The following is a 17,369-nucleotide window of genomic DNA, read 5'->3' as shown; positions in this document are numbered from 1 at the left end:
TGAAGCTAAGAACACCACTTTTAGCTGGAGTTGTCTGTCAGTGCAAGAAGTCAAGGGACCCAGGGCAGCATCTACAGTTGAAGGGGAAGGATGGTGCTCTGCATGGCTTAGAGTTCCTAATAACAAGGGTAATAAAGTAATAGGAAGTGATAATTTGGGGGGCAAGGGAAGGGCAATAAGAAAAAATATACATTTGGAATTTTTACCTTTTTTTTTCCCTCTCTACACTAAATATATCTCTGCACGTTCACACATCCTCGTCCAGTAAAGCTTCAGGTCACCAGAATACACATTTTTCCTCACTCGCATACATAACCCCTCATATCAGCATTGGTGCACTAGACTCTGTAAAAATTTTTCAGTCACACTTTTTGTTTTTAAACTTGAGTCAATATAAACCTTGTTCAAAATGTTATGAAAAAATGTACGTGTTTATAGAAGGCAGGTTGTTGCAGGACACCGGGGGTTCCCTGCCCCCGCCCCTGCCCCCTGGGGTGGCCCCAGGAGGAGGGGCTGGAGTCTCACACATTTGTGTGTCTATCTTCTCCCACCACCCTTCCCACCCAACCCCCCAGGAACCAGCAGCGCCCTGCCCCCTAGTGTGCATTCACACCCCTATTCCATGGGGAAGTAGCCAGTTGACTTTGCCAGTTTCCCCACACCCCTGGAGGAGGGAGCTAGGGTCAGCCAGGCCCTCTCCCTTGTAATTGTTTGCCCCTCTGGGCCAGACCAAAGGGACGTTGCTCTGTACAGGTAGAGTCCAAGGAGGTGTCAGCTCATCATGTCATTGCTTTTCACGCCATAAGTAGAATTCTTCATTGAGCCATTGACCTCTCGATGGAATGCCGACAGGTTCTGGGTGAACCTGTCTCTGTCTCTGTTTTTTTGTGAGAAGATTTCACTCTATGCCTTCCATCAGGTTTTCGAAACACAGATGCATAGCCTGCTGCTTCTCTGGTGGCTGGCTGTTCACGATACTGTTTCTTAGGTCAGAAAAAAACTTTTCATTAAGTAGTATCAAGCCAAGTAGGGGCCGAGACGTAGACCACTGGTTCCTACAGTCTTCAAAGATGATGTTCAGCACCATTGACAGCATCTGCTGGATCGTCTCTGGATGCTGCTGCATGATATGCAGAAAACGGCCATTCTCCTGGTTTAGGGGTGTCATCCTCTTCTTGGTGCTCCATGACAGTTGCTTAAAGAGGTATGTCACAATGTGGTCCAGGCAGGAGCAGCAGCCTGTGCATACAATGGTGTCAAGTGCAGTAAGTCCTTCAGAAACGGAAGAGAGAATATACATGATGACATCAAGTTCCAGACTTGCAATAAAGTTCATGTGGCCCTGGGTCAGGACTTCCAGTAGTGAATAGTAAGACTGGATGAGCTTGGGGTGGTCCAGGAGGTCACTGTGGGGAATAGAGAGGAGCGGCTCGATGAAGTTCTGTAGAGCATTGTCCAGCACATCATCCCCATAGAGACAGAAGACTCCAAAATTGACATAACTCCCACTGAGGGCAGCCTTCAGCATGAAGAAACAGTTGGAGATGCCCTTGAGCTTCAGTGCAATAGACCTGATCCTTTGGGACCCTCCTAGTGTCAGGATGCGATTGCCATACAGTGTTATCATCTTGCTGGTTTCTCTGAAGAGTAAGATGCCATTGGGGGAGGAGACATCAAATTGGAGTCACTGGGATATGTTATGAACTAATTCAGCCATCAGCTTGAGCACAGGTGCAGTACAGGCTGGATCATGGTACCATAGCTCAATTGCCCACCGAAGAATTGGCATGTAGGATGGATATATCCACTCAAACAGTATCATGAAGCTGGTCTCGGCATTGAAGGAGAAAGCTATCCTTCTCAGGTCTCTTATGAGGCCACTAGAGTTCGCTTTGCCTCTTGCTCGTTGAAACTATTAGGGCTAAACATCTGGGTCACAGCCTCAAATGCTGCTGTGATTGTTAATACCCAGAAATGAAAAGTACGTGTGATTGTTCAGCATGAACCGTACTGCACTAAGCTTCACTAGTTTTCTTACACTACTGTATTCAATGGAGAGGTCACTGAAAAGCTGTAGTGTCTTGGAGGTGATTGGTTCACAGCAGTCCCACTACTTCAGGTTGGTGATGATTTTTTCCCATGAAGATGCTTAGGACCATAGTTTCGTCATTCAAGCCCAGAACTTCTGAAAGTTGGCAGTACAGCTTAGAGGATTTTTGCACCTGGTCCCCAATATAGATCTTACAAAACTGTTCAAAAAAGCTCAGCATGGCCAATTCTAGCTTCTCATTACCTGCTTGAGCCAAGTGAGAATCTGTTAGGTTCATCAGCCGGAGCACCCGACAGACAAGCTCGCCATCCATAGCATCTTGCTCATCAGTGCTGGCAAAAAACACTTGACCACTGATCACTGCATCAATGATGTAATCCAGCCACGTCAGTCTTCCCTCCTGCACAGCAGCTCCTGATAGCACTGGGCAGACTGGTCAAACAACTGCACGAGGAGTGTGCATGTCTTCTCGTACTCACAACGCTCAATGGTAGACAGCTGGTCCAGCTGCTGTTGCCCCAGGCCTGTATCCTCCAGAGGGTCTTCCAGGCCATCCCTCAGGGTGATGTGCACAGATTCCAAACGGGATGTGATAATAGACTCTGGTGACCTCAGGAGTATAAGTTTCCAGCATGTGGGGCTCTGTGGCTTTCACGTATGGCCCAGAGGCTGCCAGCCACTGCCACAGGCTCAGGAGATAGTGCACACTATTTAGGGCAAATTCCCAGTGCTGTAGGCTGGTCACTGTGAAGTTAGCTATCAATCGGATGATCTCAGATAGTTTTCCCCCTTTACTAATTCTCCCAGTTGATAGCTACTCTTCAATCGGGCCAGTAGTCTGCAAAACTCATGGTAATTGTTTGGGTCTGATAAACTCTGTGGGTTTTCCAGTATTCGTTTAACACCATCAACAAGATGTGAGAAAAACTTAGCCCCCTCTGCATTGTTACGCAGGGATCTTCTGACTGAGGCAATCTATACTAAGCAGGATAATACCAGAGGTGAAAATGAAGGAGGGATGCAACGATACAGGTCAAAAAACAGCTGCAGAGTTGAAGAATCTAAGAATGCTGATCTCCAGCTGGTGGGAATCGGTACCGTGCACAGGTCATCTGAGGACTCATCAGTAGAAGTGCCGATGAAATCAAAGTTTAGGCAGTTATGAGTGAGTTTGAGCAGTTGCATGAGCAAACCATGCTGACTTTCATCATTCAAGTTTAGATTCTTTCCTGAAGCCTGTTTTAGTAAATTGCAGGAAAGTGTGAAGATATCAAATAACGATGAATCTCGGAAAGAAGAGGCTATTTTTCTGTGCTTGGTTAAAGGATGGGTGGTGTCGGCTTGATTAATTTCATTGGTTAGCTGAGATAAAATTGTGACGCCAATGATGCCGTATTCACCACTATCCTATGAGAGCCCTGTGACGTCTGTGATTGCATTTCTGAGGACGTAGTCATCCTTCTGACAATCAAACCAGCCCAGTTTTGTGATTCTGGCATATAACTGAGTAAGTGCTTGTGTCACAAAAGTAGCCAACTTTGGCCGAGTGGCAAGGTAATTGAACACACAGTTTAGTTCCGAGTATCTATGTGTTGCTCCAATGGTAGAGGGTTGTTTGTGCGTGATACAAGATATTGTAAGGCATGTAGCTGCCAGTAACTGGGAGTAAGAGGAACTTCCTCTTTCGAGGAGTAGCTGGCACTTGCTCAGGCAATCAGGGCTGTCGGTGAATTCATCCAAGGCTTTCTCTGCCTGGAGTCGAATGGTTGTGTCTATTGTCTCATAAAGCCATTTGCACAGATTCTCTAGTTGGGCCAGGCTCTGCACATGATCTGCCATTTTGCTACATTCATGCTCCTCTCCCAAAATATATTTTAAAATCAGACACAGGAAAGCCCTTAAAATGGTACCTAATATAAATTTGCAGTCGATTTTACTGCCACTATTACTAGCTATTTTCATTATTACAGGAAAGAGATGACTTGTCAGAGTACAGATATCACGTGTATTACAATATGAATATTCTCTGCAAAGCATGAGAAACTACTTTTAAATTATTTGTGACCATACTCGTCCTTCTAAACTCTTCCCTAGAAAACAATCCAATGTGTATTATCGAATACACTGTGCACACTGCCTTCTCAGGTGGAGATAAACAAGCAAAGACAATTTTGTTCAAGACTATTGCAATAGGAGAGATACTGAACAACTCTGTTGAAATAAAAGGCAGGAAAGTTTCTGCGTGTTGGGTGAGCTAGTGGAAAAGTACTCAAGAGTAGTAGTGGGGAAGTTGTTCAATGTGACCCAGCCACGTGTGTTTGCTAGTTGGCGCTTATGACATTAGACCCCTATCTTTTCACAGAGACTGGGAGATGGGGCCCTATCTCTCCTGATGATTATATTTAAGAAGGATGGCCACCCTGTCTCTGGGGAAGATGTCCCTAGGTTGTGGTACTTTGGCAAAGGGGCAGGGAAAGCATTTATAATTGAAAGTTTTATAAAGTCAACGCTCTAAGAACAGGGAAGTCAGGGACCTATAGTTAGGAAGAAACCCGCTTGAAGTTCAGTCAAGCTGAGGAGAACATTCAGGTCATCTTTGCCAGTATTAAATCCAGGTGTCTATCCCAAATACTCCGTTATTCAAAGTAGTATGTTTTTGCTTAAGTTACATTTAGGCTCCCGAGATGGGAGCCATAAAACGCCTATTACTATGTAACTTACCACCCCCAAACTCATTACCTTAAAACAACAACTTATTCTTGCTCATGAATTAGTTGCTTTAGACTGGATTGAAGCTGAGTTTCCCTGAAAGTTGGGTCCAGGCTGAAGAGGCAGCAGCTACCTAGAAGGTCTTCCACATATCACTGATAGAAGTACTGAGATTAGCTCATCGTGCTGCACAAATCACGTTTCTGCTTATGCTAATGTCTCCCTAAATCCCCTTTAAACAAAGCAAGTAATGTGACTGATCTCATAGTCAAGGATCCCAGAAAGAATACTCTAACCATAAAAAGGGGGAGTGAGGTACGTATTTGCTATACAGTAATCCAAAGTAGCAAGAGAAGTTTCTTTTCTAAGTTTCTCAGAGATCGCCAGCTAGATTTTTTCAGAATATATAGTTATGATGGTTTCCCATATTTCTTTATTCGTGGTTTGATCCACTTGTTTTTCATTCCTTATTAATATCTCAGCATGTGACAAGTACTGTTTTAGAGCCTGACCATACAATGGTAAGCAAAACCAGACGTGGCCTATGCCTATATAAAGAACACAACTTAGTGGAGGCTACAGACTGAATGTTTGTGTCCCCTAAAATTTGTATTTTGAAAATCTCCAATGTGAGGGTATTTGGAGATGGGGCCTATGGGAGGTGATTCCGTCATGAGGGCAGAGCCTTCATTAATGAGATGAGATCAGTGCCCTTGGGACCTCAGAGAGATCCCTTTTGGTATCTATCACATGAGGACACAGCAGAAAGACAGCTATGGGCCCTCACCAGACACTGAATTTGGTGGAGATTTCATCTTGACTTCTCAGCCTCTAGAACTGTGAAAATTAAATCTCTGTTGTTTATAAACCACCTGATAAAATCACCTATAAATAGAAAGGTATTCCCATTGCAACAGCCTGAATAGACTAAGATAGTGGGCAAAACACAAAAAAAATACGGAAATTCCTAAAATTTTGACCATGATCAATGCCATGACAAAGAAACGTCTGGTGCCATGAGAGCTCATAATGCAAGAATTTAACTTATCAGAGACATAAAAAATTTTTTCTAAGTGATAATTTAAATGAGATCTTAAGAATTTATAGGGCGACATAGGGTGAATAGATCAATGCAAAGACATGAAGAAAAATAAGTGCTCTAGATAGAGGAAATATTACATTAAAAGGCCAAGTATTGTACTTTATAGGAACTGAAAGAAGTACAGGAAAGTGGAGAAGAAAAGTGAAAGCAGGACTCTGGTTTTCTTTTGTTTAGTTTTTAAAAGATTTTATTTATTTATTTGAGAGAGAGAGAGAAAGAGAGAGCACATAAATGGTGGGGAGAGGCAGAAGGAGAAGGAGAAGCTGACTCTGTTGAGCAGCAAGCTCCACGCAGGGCTTGATCGATCGCAGGACCCGTGGATCATGACCTGAGCCAAAGGCAGATGCTTAACCAAGGAAGCCACCCAGGCACCCCAGGATTCTGGTTTAGAAAAATGCTGCCTAATTAGAATATCATGACAGAAATTTTTATAGTTTTAAATTTTCTAAGTTACACTAGAAAGGTAAAAAGAAACCGTATAATAAATTTTAATAACATATTTAAACCAATATTTCTAAAATAATATCGTTTTAAAATGTATGCAATCAGTATAAAAAATATTAATGGTATATTTAATACTGTTTTATTTTTTTATACAAAGCCTTGAAAATTCAGTGTGTATTTTACATTAACAGTATATTTCAATTTGGACTTGTTCTATTTCAAACAAATATAGCTAGTGGCCACCATATCAGACAGTGCAAGTCTAGACCATGAAGTAACTTCCAGGTAATTTTAAGGAAAATGACCTATGTCCTGGAACATTGGCATGACACTGAATATTTTCAGCATAGTTAGTATATGTGGAGTAAGGGGATGGTAGTAATGTGATTAGATCTGAGTTTTGAACAGATCACTAGCTATGGTGAGGACAGAGAGAAAAGTAAACAGATTTAAGAGAAAACATAGGTGGTAAACGTGAGCTATAAGGGATTAAACACTAGGATGCAACACAGAAAACCCTTAATTTCCTGAACTGTTTAGCAGAAATAAATGAATATGGTCATGTGGAAGAAGGAAGATGGAGAGAAGTTCAATTTCAGACATGCTGAGTTTTGATTACTTTTAAAACATTTAAAAAGAGAGAGAAACTTAGTGGCTGGCTGTGCCACTTTGAGACTTAGGGGAGAAGAGTGGGCTAGAGAAATAATTTTATGTCATTTCTCAATGACTGGCAAAGCCCTGAGCATTAATAAAAGAGCCCAAGGGGAAAAGCACAGAGTAAGAAGAAATGACAAGTTGACTTTAAAATGAGTTTAAGCGTTTTATATTGTTTTCTTGTCTTTGACTTCTTAACCAGAAGCATTCCCCTGAATTAGCATTCTCATTACATCTCCTAGGGTGGAAGCACACAATTCTGAGATGGTGGAAAAGAATGAAGGACTCCTAAATGCCATTCTGTTCTCTTCTTTAATGGGGAAATACAGAACATTTAGCATATGGCTGCATCCTCCACTTCTTTCAAGAGTGATTGCTTATAACTAGTCTCAAAATGTTCCCAAACAAATACAGAATAAATCTCTTAACTAAGTGCTTTTTGCAGGCCAGGTTAGAAAGAACCAGAAAACAAAAGGATTGAAAATAATGGAATTAAGGGGGAAAATTATAGTTTTTATAAGCATTATTAATATTTAAGTATGAATGGGGATATTTATGCTTTTATTTTTTGGCAAAGTATGAGTGAATGAAACCCAGGCTGCTTAATTTCCATAAATTTTATCCGGTATGATTCATTTCTTCTTTTAAAATCATAAACTCCAATATGCATTAAGAATGTGTATAAATCTAAAGGAGATGATAAGGGACAAGACTGATCCAGACCCCCTAGGCTCCCTTCCTTCCTTGGAGGAAAATCACAAAAGATTTCATCTTGCTGTAAATATAGGCTGTGACACTATGCCCTCCAAGCTCAATTTTGTCATCTTCTCCAACCACCATATGGACCTTCTACTTTTTTGTACATGATTGTTTTCTATTATCATTCAGATTACTTCAGATAAAAAAGACATTATACCTGACCTAAACCAGCTTATTAATAAAGGGAATATATTATTTCACTTAACTGAACATCTAGCAACAGGATTGGCTTTAAACACAGCTTGATTATTGGCTCAAAAAATATCAGCAGGATGTGATTTTTCTCAGTTTATCATGGATGCTCCATTTTCAGATGTGCTCTCTCTAAATGGATAAGAGGTTATTGCAGAACCTTTATGTCTTCTCAGCTTCATTTCTATAGGAGGAGTTAAGTCTCTTCCAAGAAACATGGTAAGATTGCTTATCAGTGTGAAGAGTCCAATGGCATCTGAAATTTACTCAGGAACAATTGAGACTCATTTCACTATTATTCTCTAATTTATAACATCTTGTCTATGAAGATAACACTTCACAATATTAGAAGTGGAATACATAAGGGGAATGACTTTATGACCTGTGCTATAATACATATTAGCTTCTTATTAGAATACTTTCATTTGTTTATTTAAGCATCATACATATAGGCTAAAATAAACTAATATTTTATTGTTATAAATCTATCAATGTAATGTATGTGAGGTGTGGTCAAAATTTAACTATACTAGAGGTATCTGGGTAGCTCAGTCAATTAAGTGTCTGCCTTTGGCTCAGGTCATGACCCTGGGGTCCTGCGGTACTGGGCTCAAGCCCTGCTTCAGGCTCCTTGTTCAGTAGGGAATCTGCTTCTCCCTTTCCCTCTGCCTTTCCCTACTCACTCATGTTCTCTCTTTCAAATAAATAAAATCTTTAAAAAGATTTAGCCACACTCAGATTTGCAAAGAAAATGTAGCATGTCTTCCATGCTGTCCATCTTTTTTCTCACAACTCTCTTCCATTAGCAACTTAAGCTCCCCAATTAATATTAACCCAGCATCTTCATACTTAAACAGTCTGTGCTGTGAATGAGTCAATTCAAAGTTCAACTCTTTCTCAGAGCTATTTTAAATGCTTTGTTTGAAAACAAAAAAAAGCCTTTTATTTTTTTAACTCCCCCTCTTCTCCTTAGATACGGCATCTTAATGTAAGGGAAGAGGGTCACTACATAACCTCAAGCAGTGGGAAAGAGTAGGTTTTGAATTCTTGAGTGTTTTCCAGAATTTCAATGGCCTGTTGAAAGACTCTCCTCATCTAGTTCCAGAAATAGTAACGGTTAAGGCATTACGATCCTACAGTCCGTGACCTTTTAAATGTGAGTTAAGATCATTCCAATAGCACATAGCATTTGCTTCTAGTCACAAAGTCAATAAGCAAGGTAGGCTCCTTGTCCTGATTCCAGCTGTTCTGGAGCCGTTTAATGGCACATGGAAAATTCTGCATCTCACGTCCAACACATGCTGTCCCAAGAAAGCAGGAAAACCATCTCAGTCTTATCTACCTAGACAACAGTCAAGTTAATAAAGGACACATATATCCCAGTACTTTACATAGAAAGCAGTCACAATCTTTTTTTTCAGATTTCCCTTTAAGTTACTAAAGGTCCTCACTTCTGATCCCCCATTCAAAGAGCTTTGGCTTAGAGATGTGTCATATGCATCTCTTTATCTGCTTCCTCCTAAAACTGCTACGTTATTCCTTCCCTGAATCCATCTGGCTAGAGGACAATGAGCTCTCTGCATATTATTTCTCTCTCAAGAATTTCTGTTATATCATATTTTCCATTTTCCTAGATCAAGTTCAACATTAAGGGTGGTAGAGTGGTAGAGTCTTCCTTTTCAAACTGAAAGAAACTTAATAATTACTCCATTTGACCTTCCTCTTAATAACTCAAAGGAAGACGTCTTTTCTTTCCCCTAATGCTATGTGGCTGTATCTCAAGAGCATTTTCACAAAAATGAAAATAATTGGAGAACAACCCCTTTGTTAATAAAGTCAGATGATATATGTGTGTGTATACATACACATGTGTATATCATATAATATATAATGACATATATATACACATAATGAAATATGTATATAAATATTATATATATGTTCTTACATATTCCGACTTATTCTCACACACAAATACATACACACACACTCATTTAATACTCCTAACTTCCTCTGGAATTTCCATTCCAAGTTTACATGTAAAGCACAGGAAAACATAAGGAGTTTGAGAATCTCCCCCAAGTTCCTCCATATTGACATAAAACTAGAATTCTGAAATTATGAAAACGAAAGCTTTTAGTCTCAAAGTTGACTCTTACTTCTCTAAAATGCAGACTTTTCCAAAGAAAATGTACAATTTATACAATGATTTTTCCTCCCAACGCTATGCAGAAGAATAGTTTTAAGACACCCTAATAAGAAATGAGATCTGACCCAAGTTACAGAGAACTAATTATGGTTAAACTTTGCAGACTCTTGTGGAAGGTCAGTGGGTTGATGCCTCTGAAATGGGCCCCGAGTCTTACACTCAGAGAGGCCCAGAAAGTCTTATGGCCTAGACTGCATAACCAGGCAACATGCTTAGAATTCTACTCAGACTACCTCCCAGTTAAACCTTTCTCCCCTGAAAGCCAATGTTTTTCAAATTGATATATTCTCAAACAACCTTCAGATTTGATATCTTTATTTGCATATATTAGTATTCAATTACTATTTTTAGTTAAAAACTATTTTTATATTTGAACAAATTTATTAAGACAAATATTACTACCACAAAGGGAAACCGGTAGCGTTTACAATAAATAGGAGATAACCATAAATATATACAGAAAAGAAAATAATGTTATTACATTTAAAAAATATAAATTAAAAATGAAACTAAAGTAATGGAACAATTTCTGCAAAAAGTATTTTTTCAATGTGAAGAATGCAGCTGTTTATAATCAGCAATACGTTTATATTTGTTTGGACTTCCTTAGTTTGATTAAAGATATAGTGGATAGCCCTGTATTACCAAAGTATATTACTTTAAAATTTTGATCCTAACCAGAAATCCAGCATAGAGAAATTGCTGGAGTTGAGCCAGAAATCTGATTCTTCAGTAATCTTTTCCTGCACTTGCAATACATCCACTCAACAAAACCTAAAGTCTACAACTCTGCACTGGAGCCTGTTAGGTGCCTGAGTTCATGGCTAAAGTGAGGATCTTTTTTTTTTTTTTTTAAGATTTTATTTATTTATTCATGAGAGACAGAGAGAGAGAGACAGAGACAGAGAGAGACAGAGACAGGCAGAGGGAGAAGCAGGCTCCACGCAGGGAGCCCAATGAGGGACTCAATCCTGGGACTTCAGGATCACGACCCCAGCTGAAGGCAGATGCGCTCAACCACTGAGCCATCCAGGCATCCCATAAAGTGAGGATCTTTTTCCTCTAAATGGGCATACCTCTCACTGCCCAGGCCACACAAAGACACCACAAGATGCCACCTGAGCACAGCCTCTATTTTTCTGCCTCGCTGGGCTCCATTACTACATGCTGGAGTAGATTTAGAGGATAAACTCTTAGCTAGATAAGAAACACAGCACTAACTTGAGCCAGAGAATGATATATTTAAATTAAAAAGCCCCACTCCCTTATTGTGATTATCATTTCATAATATATATGTGTTTCAAATCATCACACTATATACTTTAAACTTATACAATGTTATATGTCAATTATATCTTAAATCTGGGGGGAAAAGATAGTATACTAGATATTTAATTAATAAAAAAGAATGCAAATGTTTGTCATACTCCCCAAGGGTATTTTGTCTATTAGCAATGCTGTTTATTCCAACTAAAACCTACTGATTGAGACTGTAGGTTTCAGACAATTACGTTTTCTTTTGGAGATGTAAGTACTTGTATGTAGAGGTTTGTATATAGGGACAGTTGTGTTTTTGGACCTGTATGTTTGTATAACTAACCTGGTTCCACTTGCATTGGGAAGAATATTTACTCTCTGCTTCATAGTAGTGGCATAATAGGTATTGAAGGCATCATAGTAGTTGCATCATAGGTATCCAACTTAGATATATTTATTTATTTGAGAGAAAGGGACAGAGAGAGAGAGAAAGAGAGACCCCATGAGAGCAGAGGGAGGGGCAGAGGGAGAGAGAATCCTCAAGCAAACGCCCTGCTGAGTGCAGGGCACCATGTGGAGCTTGATCCCAAGACCCTGAGACCAATCACGACTGGAGCTGAAATCAAGAGTCAAGAGTCAGACACTAAACTGATCAAGCCACCCAAGAGCCCCAGGAACTGAACTTAGCATAACAAAGCCCATCCTGTTCCTTGGCTCATGGAGCGCTCCATCTCATTGGGATTTTCCTGACGTGGCCAGTCTTCCCTTAAACAGCCTCCCATGTTTCTTTACCCTTTGGACTGAGCCATTTTGTCCTCTGAGTACTTAATACTGGTTGCTGGGAAGAAGAAGTAAAATAGATCAATAGCACAAGTCCAAAAGCTGGGGACAGAGTTTCTCTCCTAGGTCCAATGGAGGTGAAAACTTGAGAAAAATGAGCCTTAACTAGCAAATGCCTGTGAAGAATACAACCTGTGAATGGTTAACAAGCTTTCCACTTGAGCCACTCCAATGTAATATATACTCTAAACAAATCCTCCCCCTCTGAGTTGTATTTTTTCATTGCCCCCCAGGTTTTCAGTAAAACTGAATACACGTGAGATAACTCTAAAGAATTAAGTCTATCAAAACAAATGTGGCCTGGCCCACATTCAGTCACCTGCCAATGCTTTCATGAAGAAACAGAGATCACAGTGCAGGAACCCAACACAAGTAAGATGAGAAGTGGGATGGATGGAAAATTACTTGTGGGGCAGCCCGGGTGGCTCAGCAGTTTAGCGCCGCCTTCAGCCCAGGGCCTGATCCTGGAGACCTGGGATCGAGTCCCACGTCAGGCTCCCTGCATGGAGCCTGCTTCTCCCTCTGCCTGTGTCTCTGCCTCTCTCTCTCTCTCTCTCTCTCTCTGTGTGTCTCTCATGAATAAATTAATAAAATCTTTAAAAAATAAAATAAAATGACTTATGTGAAATTGTTGTCATCCAGTGTTCAAATGCTGCCCATACTTGCCATCCATAAAGGATGAAAGGACCCAGAAGAAGAAAGTTGCTGGAATGAAAGGAGGGATTCCATGGTAGTGCTAATAATCCACTTCCTAAGTTTAGAAAGCTATATAGGTACTTTGGTTATCATCTTTTCTGATCTCTGTTCTTTTCCAGATCATATGTTAACTATTATATAGTAATATGTAGTAGTAACTAAAAATCCCTGTGTCTAAGTTAAAAACATTTTTTTAAAGATTTTATTTATTTATTTGATAGAGAGAGCATATGAGCAGGGGAAGGGGCAGAGGGGGAGTGAAAGGGAAAGAATCTCAAGTAGAGTCTGCACTGAGCTCAGATCCCAACACGGGTCTAGATCCCACATCCCTGCAATCACAACCTGAGCTGAAACCAAGAGCCAACCAGGTGCCCTTAAGCTGATAAATTCTATTTGGTCTTTACATCTTTGTAAATAAGAAGCAAATCTTTGTGAATTACAGCAAAATATCCTTGGGGCTAACTTCTATGAGGAGGTTGATAATTTAGAAAAGAAATCCTTTGGGACACCTGGATGGCTCAGTAGTTCATCATTTGTCTTCGGCTCTGGGTGTGATCCCAGGATGCCAGGATTGAGTCCCGCATCAAGCTCCTTATAGGGAGCCTGCTTCTCCCTCTGCCTATGTTTCTGCATCTCTCTGTGTGTCTCTCACAAATAAGTAAATAAAATCTTAAAAAAAAAAGAAATCCCTCAAATGTACTCAAAATTTTCAGACATTTTAATGATTGGCTGAATTCTTAGAAGTCAGATTCAAAATTGTGCACTATAGGAAAAGTGTGGCAGTGAACTGTTAATGAATTTTTTAATAAACTTTTGATTCAGTATTTAGGACACATTTATTTTTATCATACCTTAGTGAGAAAGTAACCAAATATATCATTTTAATGAATTTGTGACTATAATTATAAATATATGCTATTTACTAATTATAAATTTAATATATATGATGCAATATGAATGTAACATGGAAACCCAATTTTCAGTATAATTTTATTAGGTTAATACAGTAACAACTAAATTTCTGAGATATCAACAGAACCAAGCGTTCCACTAGGTATTTTCTTTTTCTTAACTTTTAGTTGTTGGAGTTTAAATGAGTAACAAGTGAATTGTGAATACATTTTTAATAAATGTTTTATTTACAATTTAAAATACGGAATTTACCTGAATAAACTAACAGAGATTCAGTATAATACAAAGACTTTTATAATCTCACTGTTTTATTAGCAATATATAAAAATATGCATCAAGATATCTATACAGACAAAAATAAGCCAAGCTAAGTTTCCCCTTATGATCTACCCCTCCCACCCACAAATATAGGATTGTCTGAGCAACCTAATCTTCCCAGTTTCTTTCTTTCACCAAGACTTTTATGTTGTGAGGCATCAAAAAAAAAAAAAAATCTATTCTAAGTGGCCAAGAATGTATGACCAAAGCAACTTGGAAACTGAATTTGGAAAGAAAGCAAGGCCCCGGAAAGAGAGAGAATGTACATGAACTTTTTTTCCACTTCTGGCATGGTCAGGGAGAAGGAAGCAGCCACCAGGGTATCAGAGAATGAAAAGGGTTGATTTGATTGTTAACAAACACATAAAGGCCAAGTTTAGGCTAGAAGGAGAATTTGGAATTCTTAAGAACCTGGACATAAGAGGTGTCCAGTCATTTGCCAGGTCTTCCCAAGGGCTTCACAAATGCCATGAGAAATACAGGAAGCAGAATAGAAGACCTTAGAGTGCCTGCCTCCCTCCTTCTATGGTACAAAAATACAGAATTCCCAATATTACAATGCTCCTTCTTGCATACCAAGCAAGAAGTAAGCTACTGGGGTAAAGGCAGGAACACTCACATGCTGTGATCCCAGAGAATAAACTACTGCCTCTTATGGAGGAAAACAATCAAAAGCTTCCTGATGGTGGGTGGCACAGAGCAGATCCAGACAAAAGACCACTGCTGCTGGGCAAAGAGGAAAAATGAAAGTTGTCTGCTGCAGGGAAAAATAAATAAAAAAATAAATAAAATAAAATAAAATAAAATAAAATAAAATAAAATAAAATAAAATAAAATAAAATAAAATAAAATAAAATAAATATATATATATATAATATATATTGCAAACACATCGGAGCTAAAGGATCTTGCTAAGAATGCTAAGAATATAAGAAACTCTGACAATTCAATTCGGTAATAATAAGACGATCAACCTAATTAAAATTAGTGATCAAAAGTATTTTAACAGATACTTCATCAAAGAAGATATATGAGTGACAAATAGACACATGAAGAGATACTCATCATCATTAGTCATTAAAAATGCAGTAAGATACACTATATGCCACCTAGCATATATATTTTTTTAAATTAACAATAAGTGTATAAGGATTTTAGCAAGTAGAGATTTTATTCTTTGCTGGCAGAAATTTAAAATGTTGAAACCATTTGGAAAATTTTTGCAACTTCTTATAAAAGTAAACACTCATCATAGGGTGTCCAATTCTTTCTCAATATATTTATCTAAAAAATGAAAACTCATATCCACACAGACCTGTATAGCAAATTTTATGCTAATTTATTTGTAACTGCCCTAAACTGAAAATAATATATACGTCTATCAACTGATCAATGTATAAACACATTGTAGTATATCTATACCTTAATACTTATTCATCAATAAAAAGGAATCACTGAATATATTAAAATATGTTCATGAATCTCAAAAGCATTATGCTAAGTGGAAAAAGAAACAAAACAATACCTACCTTATAATTCCATTCATAAGACATCATGGGAAGAGCAAACCTTACAGGGACACAGATCAGTAGGGTCTGGAATACCTAAGTGCTTTGACCACAAAAGGGTCATAATTCAACATTTTATAGTGGGTGAGACACTCTATATTTGATTATATACTTACATTACTCTATACATTTATCAGATTTCATTAAACTGTACAGTTAAAAGAGTAAAACTTTTGTTTTACATAAATTATATCTCAAGCTTGAAATAAAAAAAAAAATAGAAAAGAAGTATATGGGACCAGAACAGAGAATATCTATAAGGCATCATGAACAGCGCATACAAAAATTCAAAAGTGTGAAAGCAAAGCACATTATGATGCTTCAGCTCATCCAGTGTGACTGAAAATTCAGTGTGAGGGACAGAACAGTGAGGGAATTTGAAAATGTGAGCAGAACGCAAGTAATGGTGGCCCTCATAGGCTACATTAAGAAATTTGGGGAATTTTGCATTTGACAATGGAATCATAAGCAAAGAAGAAATATGAAATAATCTAAATTTTAGAATAGTCACTTAGACTGAAGCATGGGAATAAACTGAGGAAAATAATACTAAGTCATGAGGACCAGTGCAATTAATTGACTTCATTTTTGATGTTTAGCTGCTGACATCTTGCAAGTCTCACCTTTCTCTCTTCCTCTTTTCACTCTTTCACTTCCTTGTTTCACTAAGAAAGTCCATGTGTACTATCTTGGTGCCAGCAGAGGTATAAACCATACAAGCAAGCCTGCATGGAACCCTTGCCCCAACCCAACTCCCTAAGGACAATAAAATCAGGTCTCTTTTTCCTGCTTTCTGAAGCCAAATTTATATCTACTGGGGAACCTGCTCTGCTCTCCTTAGAAAGCTTCATTAGGTGAGTTACAACCTTTTCAGACCCTTTTGAAGCATATGTGGTAATTCAGTCTCTATATTCAAAGCCAAAGTTTGAGTTGGGGTTTGATTCTATTCTTCACAAGGTAACCAAATACTAGCTAAGAGACTGTTGTTGAATTCCAAGTGACTCTAATAAAAGAGGATGGGCTAAGTAGAGGACAGAGTTCAGAGATGCTCAAGAAGCAAAACAAAGAAAATGTTTTGAGATATGATGGAGACTTCCAAGAAAGTCTTGGGCTGAGAACGGCCAAGTAGAATAGGATTCTATTTTCAGATACAATAACGAAGGGGGAGAAGCATGACGGTACTTAATTAAGCTTTGGGCATTTTGAGTTTAAGGGGCCTGGGAGATAGCTAAGGAGGTATATATGTATGGGAGGAAACTGTTTGTTAAGGTCTATAACTAGTTAGGTCTGAGCACTGTAGTAGCTGGCTCATCTCTCAAATCCCAACTCTGGCCATTCCACTCTTAAGTCCTTCCATCACCTTGGACCGTTTCAGACCTTTATGGCCCTTTCCCACATGGTGCCCCCAGGAATGCTCATCCTCATTCTCTGGTTTCTTATCTTCCACATCTCAGCTTAAATACAATCTCCTAGGGAAAATTTCTCCTATAACTTTTTTTTTCTCTCATCATCTTTTCATTTCCTTTAAAATATTTATCATAATTTCTAGGTGCTTTGTTTTACTTAAGCATAAGTTCAGAATCATTGCCTAATTTGGTTACTGTGGTATTCTCCGTGTGGACAGAATGCCTACAGTTAACTGGTAGGCTTTAGACAAAT

At 38.8% G+C, this 17,369-nt stretch overlaps 1 pseudogene; it reads right to left on the bottom strand.

Moving 5' to 3' along the window:
* Nucleotides 1–771: 771 nt before the first annotated feature.
* LOC129515334 (exportin-7-like) lies at nt 772–3,889 on the bottom strand (annotated as a pseudogene).
* Between the last annotated feature and the right edge of the window lie 13,480 nt (nt 3,890–17,369).

This window comes from Nyctereutes procyonoides, unplaced genomic scaffold, assembly GCF_905146905.1.
Source record: "Nyctereutes procyonoides isolate TBG_1078 unplaced genomic scaffold, NYPRO_anot_genome, whole genome shotgun sequence".
Taxonomy (NCBI): Eukaryota; Metazoa; Chordata; class Mammalia; order Carnivora; family Canidae; genus Nyctereutes; species Nyctereutes procyonoides.
Note: the sequence above shows the minus strand (reverse complement) of the source record. Positions and strands in the feature narration are given on the sequence as shown.